Source organism: Nerophis lumbriciformis, linkage group LG03 (genome assembly GCF_033978685.3).
Source record: "Nerophis lumbriciformis linkage group LG03, RoL_Nlum_v2.1, whole genome shotgun sequence".
NCBI lineage: Eukaryota > Metazoa > Chordata > Actinopteri > Syngnathiformes > Syngnathidae > Nerophis > Nerophis lumbriciformis.
Genome location: NC_084550.2, coordinates 49120601 through 49136110, shown reverse-complemented (window position 1 = coordinate 49136110; position 15510 = coordinate 49120601). Strand labels below are relative to the sequence as shown.

At 40.2% G+C, this 15510-nt stretch overlaps 1 protein-coding gene across 1 annotated transcript in view; it reads right to left on the bottom strand.

Annotated features, from left to right (window-relative positions):
- Positions 1-13839, bottom strand: part of slc6a11b (solute carrier family 6 member 11b) — a 107472-nt gene extending 93633 nt beyond the window's left edge. Inside the window, exon 1 of the mRNA XM_061938506.2 lies at positions 13386-13839. The gene's annotated coding sequence lies outside the window, so the exon portion shown is untranslated. The remainder of the gene's footprint in view (positions 1-13385) is intronic.
- Between the last annotated feature and the right edge of the window lie 1671 nt (positions 13840-15510).

The window sequence follows — 15510 nt, the reverse complement described above, 5'->3', positions numbered from 1 at the left end:
CACAGGTGAACAGGCTAATTGGGAACAGGCGGGTGCCATGATTGGGTGTAAAAGCAGCTTCCATGAAATGCTCAGTCATTCACAAACAAGGATGGGGCGAGGGTCACCACTTTGTGAACAAATGCGTGAGCAAACAGTTTAAGAACAACATTTCTCAACCAGCTATTGCAAGAAATTTAGGGATTTCACCATCTACGGTCCGTAATATCATCAAAAGGTTCAGAGAAACTGGAGAAATCACTGCACGTAAGCGATGATATTACGGACCTTCAATCCCTCAGGCGCTACTGCATCAAAAAGCGACATCAGTGTGTAAAGGATATCACCACATGGGCTCAGGAAGATTTCAGAAAACCACTGTCAGTAACTACAGTCGGTCGCTACATCTGTAAGTGCAATTCAAAACTCTACTATGCAAAGCCAAAGCCATTTACCAACAACACCCAGAAACGCAGCCGGCTTTGCTGGGCCCAAGCTCATCTAAGATGGACTGATGCAAAGTGGAAAAGTGTTCTGTGATCTGACGAGTCCACATTTCAAATTGTTTTTGGAAACTGTGGACGTCGTGTCCTCCGGAACAAAGAGGAAAAGAACCATCTGGATTGTTATAGGCGCAAAGTTCAAAAGCCAGCATCTGTGATGGTATGGGGGTGTATTAGTGCCGAAGGCATAGGTAACTTACACATCTGTGAAGGCACCATTAATGCTGAAAGGTACATACAGGTTTTGGAGCAACATTTGTTGCCATCCAAGCAACAATATCATGGACGCCCCTGCTTATTTCAGCAAGACAATGCCAAGCCACGTGTTACAACAGCGTGGCTTCATAGTAAAAGAGTGCGCGTACTAGACTGGCCTGTCTGTAGTCCAGACCTGTCTCCCATTGAACATGTGTGACGCAATATGAAGCCTAAACAACTACAATGGAGACCCCGGACTGTTGAACAACTCAAGCTGTACATCAAGCAAGAATGGGAACGAATTCCACCTGAAAAGGTTCAAAAATTGGTCTCCTCAGTTCCCAAACGTTTACTAGAGTGTTGTTAAAGGGGAACATTATGACCAGACCTATGTAAGCGTCAATATATACCTTGATGTTGCAGAAAAAAGATTTTTTTTAACCAATTTCCGAACTCTAAATGGGTGAATTTTGGCGAATTAAATGCCTTTCTATTATTCGCTCTCGGAGCGATGACGTCACAATGTGACGTCACATCGGGAAGCAATCCGCCATTTTCTCAAACACATTACAAACACCGAATCAAATCAGCTCTGTTATTTTCCGTTTTTTCGTCTGTTTTCCGTACCTTGGAGACATCATGCCTCGTCGGTGTGTTGTCGGAGGGTGTAACAACACGAACAGGGACGGATTCAAGTTGCACCAGTGGCCCAAAGATGCAAAAGTGGCAAGAAATTGGACGAATGTTGTTCAAAATACGAGGGTGTGGGGAAAGCCGACGAAAATGGTCAGTCGTTTATTCCGCACACTTTACCGATGAAAGCTATGCTACGACAGAGATGGCAAGAATGTGTGGATATCCTGCGACACTCAAAGCAGATGCATTTCCAACGATAAAGTCAAAGAAATCTGCCGCCAGACCCCCATTGAATCTGCCGGAGTGTGTGAGCTATTCAGGGACAAAGGACCTCGGTAGCACGGCAAGCAATGGTGGCAGTTTGTTCCCGCAGACGAGCGAGCTAAACCCCCTGGATGTCTTGGCTCACACCGCTTCTACCGTCCCTTAAGCCACCGAAGATGATCAAGAGAAGAATATCGACCCTAGCTTCCCTGGCCTGCTGACATCAACTCCAAAACTGGACAGATCAGCTTTCAGGAAAAGAGAGCAGATGAGGGTATGTCTACAGAATATATTAATTGATGAAAACTTTATTCATTACTCGCAGTTTTACGTAAATTATTATACATAAACTGTGTTTACCAATAATTTAGCTTAAAAACATTACAACACTTAAAAACAAACACATACCAATCGTTGATTAGAAGGCGATCGCCGAATTCGTCCTCGCTTTCTCCCGTGTCGCTGGCTGTCGAGTCGTTTTCGTCGGTTTCGCTTGCATACGGTTCAAACCGATACGGCTCAATAGCTTCAGTTTCTTCTTCAATTTCGCTCAAGCCGCTGAAATCCGAGTCTGAATCCGAGCTAATGTCGCTATACCTTGCTGTCCATCCGCCATGTTTGTTTGTATTGGCATCACTATGTGACGTCACAGGAAAATGGACGGGTGTATATAACGATGGTTAAAATCAGACACTTTGAAGCTTTTTTTAGAGATATTGCGTGATGGGTAAAATTTTGAAAAAAACTTCGAAAAATAAAATAAGCCACTGGGAACTGATTTTTAATGGTTTTAACCATTCTGAAATTGTGATAATGTTACCCTTTAAAAGGAAAGGCCATGTAACACAGTGATAAAAATGCCCCTGTGCCAACTGTTTTGCAATGTGTTGCTGCCCTTAAATTCTAAGTTAATGATTTGCTTCTCAGTTTGAACATTAAATATCTTGTCTTTGCAATCTATTCAATTGAATATAAGTTGAAAAGGATTTGCAAATCATTGTATTCTTTTTTTATTGACGAATTATACAACGTGCCAACTTCACTGGTTTTGGGTTTTGTGTGTATGTATATAATGGCCTTGCTGGCCATGACGGCCCACCACTGTAAAAAAGAAAAGCAGAGTTTGGAGGAAAGTGTTGACAAAGTTGTCCTTTTTGCTGCACTTTCGCATTCCTGTCACGTGATGTAACATAACACGGAAAAGATATCCTGAAGGCATTTACAATTTTTATATTTGATTTCTACACATGTGATGCCCATTACTATTTATAGGACATTACTCCAGAAGAGCAAGAATAAGCGATGTTTCCAAGTAGTAAAACAGAAAAAAAGCATCATCTGTTGTATATGATGAAGCACTATTGCAAAATTGATGCTGATGCTGTACCTTAACCTCATTGGTCAGTCCTTTTTGGCCATAAACTGGGAATTTGGTCAACTTTGACATTTAATTTATATCGACAATTGCAGCAGCACCCACCCCCCTCCCCACAGGTGTGAGGATTATGATTAATTCTTCATCTAAACGGGAGGTTAAGTACATTCCATCAGTCAGTTGTCCCAGTGAGAGCAGACATTGTACAGTAAGTGATTGGTATTTCTTGTTGAGCACTTAGCAATAGTGCTGAATGATTACTTAGTGTTTCACTAAAGCTGGATTTGTTTAACACACAGCTTCTAAAACTTGCAGCTCGTCCTCCTTATAATCAGGATCAAAAATACAAGGTTCTGGATCATCGTTTGTACCAAAATAGTCTTTGATGGCTCTCATGAAGTCTGCCATGAGTAACAGTGTTGTTGTTATTGCCGAAAAGAGTAGCGAACGTTATAAATAATATATGAAAAATTTGTAAACATTACATGTTATTTTGATTGTGCACATTACTGCATTGCATGCATACTTACTGTGTGTACAGTATATAAAATGTTGATGGAGGTTTGTGCATGTTTTTTAAAGCGCTTTTTAGGCAGACGACAGCAACTTTCATTGGCTCCATGGCTGGCTGACTTTTGCTAATGTTTATTTACGCGTTAGGATGCCAAAACATTTGTGTGCTTATCTGGAAGTGTGAACAAAAATTCCCAAAAAGTGCATTTCCCCTTTAAATACCGTATTTTCTGGATTATAAAGCGCACTGCAGATGAATGGTCTATTTCCGATCTTTTTTTTCCATATATAAAGCGCACCAGATTACAGGGCGCATTAAAGGGGTCATATTATTTTTTATTTTTTTTCTAATAGTAAACCACTTCCTTGTGGTCTACATAACATGTAATGTTGGTTCTTTGGTCAAAATGTTGCATAGATGATGTTTTACAGATCATCTGCAAGCCGCTTTCTGACAGTCGCTTCCGGATGCGCCGTTTTATGGGCGGTCTTATTTACGTGGCTCACCTTCGGCAACGTTTTCTCCCCGTCATCTTTGTTGTAGCGGTGTAGCATGCAAGGACGGGAGTGGAAGAAGTGTCAAAAGACTGAGCATATGGTTGGGGTTGTTTACTTGAGTCATATTGCCATCATAATGCAGTCTACACATATCTCTTATGTGTGACTGCCATCTACTGGTCACACTTATTACACCATGTACCAAATAGAATTGCTTCGAGATCCGTAAGCAAAACCAGAATTATTCCTTACATTAGGCGCACCGGGTTATAAGGCGCTGCAAGTGCCTTAAACACACACACACATCCCCCAAAAGAAAATTGGATTGAATTTCTGCAACTTCATGGAACAAAATAGAAGACAGCCTTGAAGAAGATTATTCCATTGTGTGCTGTGAACTCGCAGCATTTCTCTCATGCAGTTGTTTTGTTTTTTTGTCTTTGTTTTTAATCTTGCAATTTTTTTGTCCATTAAAATGACTTGCAGCATTTTCTCTGTTGCATGTGTTTCATACTGTTTTTGGTTTTGGATCAATTCTGGTGTAATATATTTAATTGATTTGCATGATCAGTTTTTCCCCCATGCTGTCATAACTACACTTATCCCACTTCACAGTCCGTTATGTGAACTACTACACTACGAATGCAACCCCAAGAATAGAAATATCAAATGTAGCTTACGCCGACGACCTTAATTACTGTTTTTCCTCACACAATGTGCACAGTGGCTATTATTAGCTTGTCACAATCAGTGAGATGCTATCATCTAACAAGCTTTCCTTCATGAATGCTCCATTATCTCTCCAAAGGTCTCATTTTACATTTCGCACTTTATTACATTGTTGTACTGTACTTTACATTGCACACTCTCAAGGGTAAAAAAAATGGATGGATGGACTCACTGGTTGACAAAATGTTAGGCCCAGATGACCCCTGGAGGTGAGAGTATGTCACTGCAGTTCCCCCTGCTCATCCTCTCCTTACATGACCCTTACTGAACAAGGACATAATGCACTATTTGGTGCATGTTGAGTGGCTTTGTGGTTCTTTTCCACTGGCTTCTGATGCCCCCTACCAGCTTCTGTCATCTATGCAGCAGTATGAGTATTTACACTATAAGTGTGTGCAATAATATGGTTTCCCATATCAAGTACGTATGCATGCAACACACACAAACATGCAGAAACACACTAGGCAGAGAAGGGAGGAGACCCCCACCTAGTGTTGGCCAATATTGTAAAGGGATGTCAGTTACGGCCGCCTCGTTTTTGGCCAGTGGGATTCACCCCGGATGGCCAAGTGCAGGACTATTCTTCCTGGAAAGCGGCCCCGGCTGCTCATGGACTTGAATGCATCCCCGCAATAATCTTCCGAGCTGTGGGAGCTCACTCGATATTCACAGCCTGTGCCACCCTTCCTCCCCCAAATCGGGCTACGCATGCTGATGCTATTGTAGGCGCTAATGGTAAAGGATAACACGTGGCTGGTTGGTGGCGATATGGTAAGAGTGTGTAGATTTTGTCTTTTTGGGGGATTTTACTCACCCAGAGTACATTCTGACACTGTGACGCTTCAATATGCACTGACACCCAACTGGCCAACATATATACTGTATATATGTATATATTAAGGCTGCAGCTAACGATTATTTTTCTATCAATTAATCTATAGATTATTTTTTCGATTAATCGGTTAATCTATAGATTATTTTTTTCGATTAATCTATAGATTATTTTTCCTTTTACCGATTATTTTTTTAATTTAAAATGAAGATGAAAAAATAAATGTTGGCCAGTTTTTTCAAAAGGCATGACTTTTATTTACAAAAAAAAAAGTATGGCCACTCAGTCAACATTGACAACAACATGACAAAATATTCTGTAACAATGTAAACATTTAAAACTTTTAACATTTAACAAAATTAAAAGTAGCTTATTTGCTTTTTAATGTGCAAATATAAAAGTAAACATCCAGTGCAAATCTTAATATTCTGCAATAGTATAAGCATTTCAAAAGTAAAAGTATTGCTTATTTTGCTTTAAAATGTGCAAAAATAAAGATAAACATCCAATACAAAAAAGTGCAAAAGGAAATATTCTGTAACAGTGTAAACATTTCAACAAAAGTAAAAGTATTGCTTATTTTGCTTAATAACGCAACAATGATAGTATGATTAAAGTGAAAGTTAATTGTTGGTTTGTACATAGTATATGTAACTGTTAATGTTGTAAAAGGTATTTGCACAATTAGTTAACGTTAGCGTTAAAGAGGAGCGCGTCTTTGTAAACACTGAACAGGCACGCCAAACGCGCCTCTCAGAGCGAAACAGTGTTTTAGTTTATGACACATTCATGTTTTTGTGTAATGATGACAACGTATACTCACGCGGACGATTGACTAGTTGATGGTGATGGCAAGAACGCTGTCGGGTGTTTTCTTTTCAAATGTTCCTTCATAGCCGTTGTGCTGCTATGATAGGCCATTTCCGCTCGACACAGTGTGCATACAACAACTGTCAAGTGTTTTGCTTTTTTCGCTGTGCTTATCCCACACTTGAAGGGATGTACCAATGCTGAATGTGGCTTCTGGATTTCACTCAAAAGACCAGACCGTAGTTACTTATTCCTTTTATTTTCCTTTAGTTTGCAACAGTTTATCCAATGAAGAAACAGCTTCTTTTTTCTTCTTTAGTCTTTTTAGCAGTCTTTAGCAGTGTTAGTAGACTTTAGTTTCTTTAGCTGTCATTAGTAGCTTTTAGTAGCCTTTAGCTTCTTTAGTAGGTGAAAAACCTTTAAGGACAAAACACCACAAGATTAACATGCTGTAAAAAAATCAATCAATTATCAATACCATAATTTACAATTATTAATTAGGCTATCAAACTCTTAACCATTAAACAAGTGCAAGAAAATGGACACATCTTTTCCCTTTAAGTTAAAACAGATTTTAAATAAATTGTCTCAACATAAATGCACCAAGATACATATAAAATACATTTAAACCCAGAAACACAATAGATAAATGCAGCAGAAAACCCAATATGCAAATACATAAATACCTAACCAATTAACCACCTATTTAGATACATATTTAAAATCCATATTCAATATAAATATATTATTAATTTAGCAGTGAAACACTCAATCTTAAACGCTGTCTACTGGTAGAAAAATGCCCCTTTTTCTACGCCCTCACCAACACAGTTAAATCCAACACTTTAAATTGAGCGACTTCACCCTCCTGATGAAGCAAACTGCTCCAACATTTATCAAACTAAGCAAAGAATATCAACACTAAACAACAGTTACATAACACACTGTGTGTATTTAGCCTCCAGACTAAGCACGCTACATGCATCTCACCAGCGCAACAAGTGCGCCACACCCACGAAGAGAAATATTAAATCTTACATACTTTTGTCACAACTCTGGGTTATCTGTAATGAACTAAACCTTTTTCCACTCTGCGCTGGCGTCTTTTGTACTCCTTGATTTGACACAGCGGTCTAATTACTGGGCTCGTGCCCCAGCAGATGAGACGGGAGCGCCCCGCGTTATACCTGCGCGTGAACGTAAACTGATCGGCTCTGATCATATAAGCCGACTGGCCGAAATAATGCCGAATTATATACATTTCCTGGGGTTGCCTAGGTGAATAGGGATGCGGATATGTGCTCTAAGATAAAATATAATTTTATTAAGTGGGGTTTGGCTGGTTGCTAAACAGCCACGGTTGCGAGCTCGCGCGTCAGCTGACGAGACAGCTGTTCGCCGCTACAACATTATAAGGCCGTTTATTGAAATACCCCCACACTTTTGACGACTTTTGGCGTGCTTTTTTCCCCCTCGCTCGCACCGCTCGCATCGTCTGCTTTGCGCTCCGCCATGACGGCAGTGTGACGTAAATATGCGACGCGTCGACGCATAAAAATGACGTCGACATATTTACGTAACCGATGACGTCGACTATGTCGACGCGTCGTTTCAGCCTTAGTATATATATATATATATATATATATACAAACCTCGTTTCCATGAGTTGGGAAATTGTGTTAGATGTAAATATAAACGGAATACAATGATTTGCAAATCCTTTTCAACCCATATTCAATTGAATGCACTACAAAGACAAGATATTTGATGTTCAAACTCACAAACTTTTTTTTTTTTTGGAAAATAATAATTAACTTAGAATTTCATGGCTGCAACACGTGCCAAAGTAGTTGGGAAAGGACATGTTCACCACTGTGTTACATGGCCTTTCCTTTTAACAACACTCAGTAAACGTGTGGGAACTGAGGAGACACATTTTCTAAGCTTCTCAGGTGGAATTCTTTCCCATTCTTGCTTGATGTACAGCTTAAGTTGTTCAACAATCCGGGGGTCTCCGTTGTGGTATTTTAGGCTTCATAATGCACCACACATTTTCAATGGGAAACAGGTCTGGACGACAGGCAGGCCAGTCTAGTACCCGCACTCTTTTACTATGAAGCCACGTTGATGTAACACGTGGCTTGGCATTGTCTTGCTGAAATAAGCAGGGGCGTCCATGGTAACGTTGCTTGGATGGCAACATATGTTGCTCCAAAACCTGTATGTACCTTTCAGCATTAATGGCGCCTTCACAGATGTGTAAGTTACCCATGTCTTGGACACTAATCCACCCCATACCATCACAGATGCTGGCTTTTCAACTTTGCGCCTATAACAATCCGTATGGTTCTTTTCTTCTTTGGTCCGGAGGACTTGACGTCCACAGTTTCCAAAAACAATTTGAAATGTGGACTCGTCAGACCACAGAACACTTTTCGACTTTGTATCAGTCCATCTTGAATGAGCTCAGGCCCAGCGAAGCCGACGGCGTTTCTGGGTGTTGTTGATAAACGGTTTTCGCCTTGCATAGGAGAGTTTTAACTTGCACTTACAGATGTAGCGACCAACTATAGATACTGACAGTGGGTTTCTGAAGTGTTCCTAAACCCATGTGGTGATATCCTTTACACACTGATGTCACTTGTTGATGCAGTACAGCCTGAAGGATCGAAGGTCGGCTTAGCTGCTTCCGTGCAGTGATTTCTCCAGATTCTCTAAACCCTTTGATGATATTACGGACCGTAGATGGTGAAATCCCTAAATTCCTTGCAAATAGCTAGTTGAAAAAAAATCCCCCATCATATATATATATATATATATATATATATATATATATTTATATATATATATATATATATAAAAAATTTTTTATATATATACACACATATATATATATATATATATATATTTATATATACACATATATATATATACACATATATATATATATATTTATATATACATATATATATACATACATATATATATATATATATATATATTTATGTATACATATATATACAGGTAAAAGCCAGTAAATTAGAATATTTTGAAAAACTTGATTTATTTCAGTAATTGCATTCAAAAGGTGTAACTTGTACATTATATTTATTCATTGCACACAGACTGATGCATTCAAATGTTTATTTCATTTAATTTTGATGATTTGAAGTGGCAACAAATGAAAATCCAAAATTTCGTGTGTCACAAAATTAGAATATTACTTAAGGCTAATACAAAAAAGGGATTTTTAGAAATGTTGGCCAACTGAAAAGTATGAAAATGAAAAATATGAGCATGTACAATACTCAATACTCGGTTGGAGCTCCTTTTGCCTCAATTACTGCGTTAATGCGGCGTGGCATGGAGTCGATGAGTTTCTGGCACTGCTCAGGTGTTATGAGAGCCCAGGTTGCTCTGATAGTGGCCTTCAACTCTTGTGGGTTTTTGGGTCTGGCATTCTGCATCTTCCTTTTCACAATACCCCACAGATTTTCTATGGGGCTAAGGTCAGGGGAGTTGGCGGGCCAATTTAGAACAGAAATACCATGGTCCGTAAACCAGGCACGGGTAGATTTTGCGCTGTGTGCAGGCGCCAAGTCCTGTTGGAACTTGAAATCTCCATCTCCATAGAGCAGGTCAGCAGCAGGAAGCATGAAGTGCTCTAAAACTTGCTGGTAGACGGCTGCGTTGACCCTGGATCTCAGGAAACAGAGTGGACCGACACCAGCAGATGACATGGCACCCCAAACCATCACTGATGGTGGAAACTTTACACTAGACTTCAGGCAACGTGGATCCTGTGCCTCTCCTGTCTTCCTCCAGACTCTGGGACCTCGATTTCCAAAGGAAATGCAAAATTTGCTTTCGTCAGAAAACATGACTTTGGACCACTCAGCAGCAGTCCAGCTCTTTTTTTCCTTAGCCCAGGTGAGACGCTTTTCGCGCTGTTTCTTGGTCAACAGTGGCTTGACACGAGGTATGCGGCAGTTGAAACCCATGTCTTTCAAGCGTCTCTTGGTGGTGGATCTTGAAGCACTGACTCCAGCAGCTGTCCACTCCTTCTGAATCTCCCCCACATTTTTGAATGGTTTTTTTTTTCACAATCTTGACCAGGGCGCGGTGATCCCTATCGCTTGTACACTTTTTCTGACCACAGTTTTTCCTTCCCTTTGCCTCTCCATTAATGTGTTTGGACACAGAGCTCTGAGAACAGCCAGCCTCTTCAGCAATAACCTTTTGTGTCTTTCCCTCCTTGTGCAATGTGTCGATGGTTGCCTTTTGGACAGCTGTCAAATCTGAAGTCTTCCCCATGTTTGTGTAGGCTTCAGAACTGGACTGAGAGACCATTTAAAGCCCTTTGCAGGTGTTTTGAGTTAATCAGCTGATTAGTTTGTGGCACCAGGTGTCTTCAAAATGTAACCCTTACACAATATTCTAATTTTGTGACACATTTTGTACTTCACTGTGCAACCTACTAATAAAAGTCTCAATCAATCAATCAAAACACATAGAATCATCATACTGCTGTGATTATATGCATCAAGTGTTCATTCAAGGCTAAGGCAAAATATGGAGATATATATTGTGTATCGCAATATGGCCTTAAAATATCGCAATATTAAAAAAAGGCCATATCGCCCAGCCCTAGTTCAATGATGCCATTTCTGTTTGTCATGTATAATTTTGTCTATTTTGTGTTTATCCTTGAATAAACAGGTCAGTTTCTTGTTACCAACCATTGTGTATTATTCAAACTCCCCTAATTCAGCTGGCTAGTTGTTATCAAGAGTACTAAAACCCTTTTCAACATGATTCTGACAACTAAGTAGGCTAAATAACTTTAAACTTTAATACATGCTCGGATAGGCCAGTATCGGTCAGTATCGGTATCGGTCAGTATCAGTATCGGATCGGAAGTGCAAAAAAAATATCGGGATCGGATCGGAAGTGCAAAAACCTGGATCGGGACATCCCAAGTTGGAATTGGGGGTTAAATCATAAAAATGATTCCCGGGCGCGGCGCCGCTGCTGCCCACTGCTCCCCTCAACTCCCAGGGGGTGAACAAGGAGATGGGTCAAATGCAGAGGACAAATTTCACCACACCTAGTGTGTGTGTGACAATCATTTGTACTTTAACTTATCTTTAACTTTACACATACAAACTGTAGCACACAAAAAAGCACATTTAATAAAAAAACGTTATTATGGTCTTACCTTTACTTATAAATGCGCCGCTGTTGTGCTGGATTAATGAACCCCCTGATGGGAGTGTTATATAAACTAAAGCCCTCACTTCAACTTTCCACGTGCAAGATTGAATCTATTTAAAAAAGTGTAACCGAGGGTTTATAAATGTCGCCTATACTGTATGAAACTACAAAATAACAAACACGGAGGCTCCAGTTTACACGAGGACCACTTTATTTACCTTCTTTCAAAAACCTCCGCAACGTGACATCACTTCCGCTCTTAGTGCCTTCAAAATAAGAGCTCAAGGCATATACTGTATAACAGCGCATAACAGGAACTTAACATCACAAAGAGGAAAGCTCATAAAAATAGGTTATAAAAGTTATTTAATAAGAAGCCAAAAAGTGCAAAAACAATAATGTTCGTGTTGGAGGAGTTGTGAAATAGGTACACCTGCAGTCTGCAGGTGTACCTAATGTTGTGGCCCTGCAGTCATTCACAACTCCTCCAACACGAACGTTATTGTTTTTGCACTTTTTGGCTTCTTATGAAATAACTTTTTTTAAATAGATTCAATCCTGCACGTTTAAGTGTGGGCTTTAGTTGATATAACACTCCCGTCAGGGGTTGCCGTGCATTCTACGGCGGGGGTGCAGGAGGCGAGCGTCAGCCAGTGCGTCTTTTGCAGCCGTTTTATGATCGCTCAGCACAAGAAATACGTTACACACATACAGTTGTTGACAAAATACACTGTACATTATATACCTCAGCTAACTAAACTATGGAAATGTATAATATAATTCATATAGCAATACAGTCTCACTGCACAGCAGGCCAGCAGTTAGCCGAGTCCGTCCATGTTGAGGCACTGAGTGACGTGCCTCAACTGGCTGCTGTTCACCACACCGTCTCTTCTCAGTATTTGAACGGCAAATGTGAAAATTCAGCGATGTTGAATAAAAATAATCTAAAACTGGTGAAGTTAAATGGAAAATAACTTTATAGTATAATCACTGCATACATATAACAATTTAATTGTTTTTTTTTCTTTTTACATTTTCTTTCCTTTCCATGGCAGGTGAGGCCCTGCCTCACATGCCTCTAGTGACTACACGTCACTGATATACATATATATATGTATATATATATGTAAATATATATATATATATATATATATATATATATATATATATATATATACACACACACACACACACACACACACACACACACATATATATATATATACATATATATATATATATATATATATATATATATATATATATATATATATATATATATATATATTAGGGCTGGGCAACAATTAAAAATTTTAATCAGAATTAATCGCACTATTTCTCCGATTAATCACGATTAACTGCATTGTATACGCAAAACCCAATAATGAATTAAAAAGCAGTGTGTAGTGCACCCTATAAATAAAGTTGATTGATTTGATTTATTGGAATATTCTCCCATATGAACAAAAGCGCCAAAACATGTGTTGTGCAAACACAATTTAAATCAGTACTTGTTGAACAGTAGCAGTTAAATAGCACATTTTATGAAAATCAACTCAAAAAATGCCAACGCAAACATTCAAGCTTATTGCCACTGCCAGGGTATTTAAGTTATCCTGTTTGTTATGGAAAATAAATATCATCTACATACAAATCCCTGAGCCACAATCATAACATCCGAACAGGCCATTTCTGAGGTAACAGCAGAAACATTGTCCTCTAATTTTCCTTTCCATAATGCCTCTCCTCTGTTTTCATTATAGACAGAGCATGTGAATGGAGCACTTTTCATCAATATAATGAACTGTAACTCAGAGGTAATTATGCTTACCGATTGATGTCCAGTAGTCCCCAGTGAGAGCAACTACAGCTGCACGTTGTAAACTTGTCACTTTTACAGTCCTCTCCTTTTCATACAACTGCTGTATTCTTGGTGCGTCTTGATGGCGGCTCATACGTGCTGTCACTTGTTGCGATTGGCACAATGTTTCTTCCACAACACTAATGGGCCTACAGTCTGTAACTATCCACTTCGCTATGGCATTTGTTAGCTTCTCTTGCTCTGGTTTATCTGTACTTCTCCCGCACGTAGTCTGCCCAAGCCTGGCTCCACTTTCTGCTTTGTTGAATGGTTTGCTTGCATCAACAGTGTGCTTCGCGTTAAGGTGATATTTTAGACCGGAAGTACTCCTGTGATAAGAAAATTCAGCTTGGCAGTGGCTACAAACCACTTTGCTTCTGTCAAATCCGCCGCCTGGAAGTACTTTATAATGAAAATGACCCTGTGAAAGTTCTGTTGAGTTACCCTTCTTTGCCATGCTTGTTTTGTTTACTTCCGCGTTCTTCTTCCTTTTCCGCAGGAACCAGCAATAGGCGTTAACAAAATAAAAGCATGTAAACAACATACGCAAATTCGCATTAAAAAAATTGTCGGCGTTAATTTCACTCGAAATTAACGCATTAACTTGCTCACCCCTAATACAGGACTGTCTCAGAAAATTAGAAAATTGTGATAAAGTTCTTTATTTTCTGTAATGCAATTAAAAAAACAAAAATGTCATACATTCTGGATTCATTACACATCAACTGAAATATTTCAAGCCTTTTACTATTTTAATATTGCTGATTATGGCATACAGCTTAAGAAAACTCAAAAATCGTATCTCCAAAAATTAGAATATTTCCTCAGACCAAGTAAAAAAAAAAAAAAGATTTATAACAGCAAAACAAAATCAACATTTGAAAATGTCTTAGTTGGGAATCCTTTTGCACGGATTACTGCATCAATGCGGCGTGGCATGGAGGCAATCAGCCTGTGGCATTGCTGAGGTGTTATGGATGCCCAGGATGCTTCAATAGCGGCCTTTCGCTCATTTGCATTACTGGGACTGGTGTCTTTCAGCTTTTTCTTCACAATACCCCACAAATTCTCTATGGGGTTCAGGTCTGGCCAATCGAGGACAGTAATGCCATGGCCAGTACACCAGTTACTGGTGGTTTTGGCACTGTGGGCAGGGGCCAGATCATGCTGGAAAATGAAATCATCATCTCCATAGAGCTTTTCAACAGATGGAAGCATGTAGAATATTAAGTCTGGGCTTTCCTGCTTAGGCTGCTGCCCCCGCGACCCGACCTCGTGTATATACGGTATATATGTATATATATACACACACATACATATATATACATACAATATATACATATATATATATATATATATATATATATATATATATATATATACATCCATCCATCCATCCATCTTCTTCCGCTTATCCGAGGTCGGGTCGCGGGGGCAGCAGCTTAAGCAGGGAAGCCCAGACTTCCCTCTCCCCAGCCACTTCGTCCAGCTCCTCCCGGGGGATCCCGAGGCGTTCCCAGGTCAGCCGGGAGAGATAGTCTTCCCAGCATGTCCTGGGTCTTCCCCATGGCCTCCTACCGGTCGGACGTGCCCGAAACACCTTCCTAGGGAGGCGTTCGGGTGGCATCCTGACCAGATGCCCGAACCACCTCATCTGGCTCCTCTCAATGTGGAGGAGCAGCGGCTTTACTTTGAGCTCCCCCCGAATGACAGAGCTTCTCACCCTATCTCTAAGGGAGAGCCCCGCCACTCGGCGGAGGAAACTCATTTCGGCCGCTTGTACCCGTGATCTTGTCCTTTCGGTCATGACCCAAAGCTCATGACCATAGGTGAGGATGGGAACGTAGATCGACCGGTAAATCGAGAGCTTTGCCTTCCGGCTCAGCTCCTTCTTCACCACAACGGATCGATACAGCGTCCGCATTACTGAAGACGCCGCACCGATTCGCCTGTCGATCTCACGATCCACTCTTCCCCCACTCGTGAACAAGACTCCGAGGTACTTGAACTCCTCCACTTGGGGCAAGATCTCCTCCCCAACCCGGAGATGGCACTCCACCCTTTTCCGGGAGAGAACCATGGACTCGGACTTGGA